Source organism: Heterocephalus glaber, unplaced genomic scaffold (genome assembly GCF_053883595.1).
Source record: "Heterocephalus glaber isolate CG9 unplaced genomic scaffold, H.glaber_assembly_v1.0 deba00000676, whole genome shotgun sequence".
NCBI lineage: Eukaryota > Metazoa > Chordata > Mammalia > Rodentia > Bathyergidae > Heterocephalus > Heterocephalus glaber.
Window position 1 is genome coordinate 25,360,306 of NW_028258156.1, and position 2,339 is coordinate 25,362,644.

The 2,339-nt window shown below is 43.3% G+C and overlaps 1 pseudogene; it reads left to right on the forward strand.

Moving 5' to 3' along the window:
* Nucleotides 1-571: 571 nt before the first annotated feature.
* LOC101720495 (SOSS complex subunit B2 pseudogene) lies at nucleotides 572-2,339 on the forward strand (annotated as a pseudogene).

Consider the following 2,339-nt stretch of genomic DNA (forward strand, 5'->3'; position numbering starts at 1 on the left):
TCCAAATTCTCACCCTAGTCATATATTAATTTTGTAATAAGAAGAAAAAGGAAACTGTTTTACACAACATAGGCTCTTTCTCTCATTTCCCAAGTGTTGCTGTCCCTTCACAGCCACCTCTCGGTCCTATCCCCAAACCTCCAGCGTTCCTCTGTGTGCTCATCTCTCGTATGACCCCACCGCCTGGAGGAAGTCCCCCAAAGGAAGCAGATTGCTGCGGGGTCAGATGAGAACTCCCCCGAGGCCGCGCCCTCGGAACTGGTGATCTCGAGGCGCGGTTCGGGTCTTGGCTCCCGAGCGGCTGCCACAGTCCTGCCTTCCTGCCCGAGGGTGAGAGTGACAGGCCGGCACAGACTTGGGCCCTCACTGCCTTTTTTTGAACCTTTATCCGCTCCGGTCCTCACTGGGAGCGGGGTCGCTGGGCGAGTGCTTGGCGGTTTTCTCCAGAGGCGGTTTTGCCTCCGTCTCGGGGCCGCCAGGCTTGGCTCCCGGTCCCCAGTAACCGCCCTCGCCCCTCGGCCTTCCCTGCCCCGGCCCCCCGCCCCACCCAGTCCCCCGCACCTGCCTCGCCATGAACGGGCTCGGCGACCTGCCTGTTTTCGTAAAAGACATTAAGCCCGGACAGAAAAACGTAAATGTCGTCTTTATTGTGCTGGAGACAGGACGCGTGACCGAAACCAAAGAGGGCCGTGAAGTGAGACCGCGCACAGTGGCAGATAAAACGGGCAGCATCGCTGTTTCTGTGTGGGATGACATCGGAGGTCTTACACAGCCTGGGGACATTATTCAGTTGACCAGAGGGTATGCGTCCATGCGGAAAGGGTGCCTGACAGACACTTTATACTGGAAGGGGAGATGAGCCTCAGAAAATTGGGGAATTCTGCATGGTTTATTCAGAAGTGCCAAATTTCAGTGAGCCCAACCCTGATTATCAAGGACAGTTGAACAAAGGGGCCCACAGTGAACAGAAGATGAATTCCATGAATAGTAATACTGGTACAGGTACCTTTGGACCAGTGGACAATGGTGTTCAAACTGGCCCTGAATCAAGGAGATACCAGGTTTCCTATACTGGTAGAAGTAATGGCTGAGGACCTGTCAGTCCACAACTCCCAGCAGCAGCTAATAATCAAGCAGTCATGACCACAATAAGTAGTGGCAGGGACCCTTGAAGAGCCTTTAAGAGATGACCTATGCCAAATAGTCACATGTAGTTTTTAAACTACGTGCCCTACTTGAACACTTATTGCGCTTTTATTTATTGTTAACTGTGAAAAAAAATATGTTCTTTATTGGTTTCCTTTTACATTTTTGTTCGAGTGGTTGGTTTTTATAGCAAAAATGTTAAGCTGCTCAGTCTCCTAGTGAAGAATGGGAACACTCTGAAAAGTAGGGGCATTTATTTTTTGAGCAAAATCTTATTGAATATCCTCTAAAAATTCTGCACCCATTTCAAGGGTGAGTTACCTAAAACACCAGCTTTATAGCCTCTATGAATCTGTCTTCTGTATAAATTTTGTGATATTTGACATTAGACTTAGTGGAGATGTTCTTGTGTTTTAAATCTAGATGTTACCAACTAAAGCAATAACCAGCAAAAATAGAAACAACAACTAAAAACCAGAAACTCAGTCAATGATAGCAATTTCTGAGTGTTTCTGACTCAAGGAGTAACTGACTTTAGTGAGTGACTGCCATTAAGATTTTCCAAGGACTGAATCATCCTAAATTCTTGCGTATTACCAGAAAACAGATTCTCTATCAGAATTATGAAATAGAATGTGATCTGTACTGTAACAAATAATTTTTAGAAGAAAGCTACAGTTGCTTTGATATTCATTAATATTATAGATTACACTGAAGAGAAATTACAAACTAAGACCTTGAATATTTTCGAGACTACCATGTATAATTGTATAATTTGAGAACATCATAAAGTCAATAAACATTGACCTAATTCTAAAAAATAACTGGTAGATAAACATAGTGAAGGTGATTCAAATTGAATTCGTGTAGTACTAATATTCAGTCTCAAGTTACAAACCCTAATACTTAGAGGTATTCAGCCTGAAGTGAAAATCCTTGGCACCTCCTTTTTCTAAGAGGATCATGTGTGTGCTGTCAGTTTCTGAACACAATTTGATAGCCTTATTAGCAAAAGTTAAATGACTCAAATCATTATAGCTTTATTCAGAAATATTAAGTTGGAATTTGTGTGTCATAAATGGTACCCACTTCTACTCTTTACTGTAGGATGGATAACTCGTAAACTTTGTTAGAATACACCTCTTTTTAAATATCTCTTGAATAAAACTTGCGTTCATGTTAACAGAAAAAAA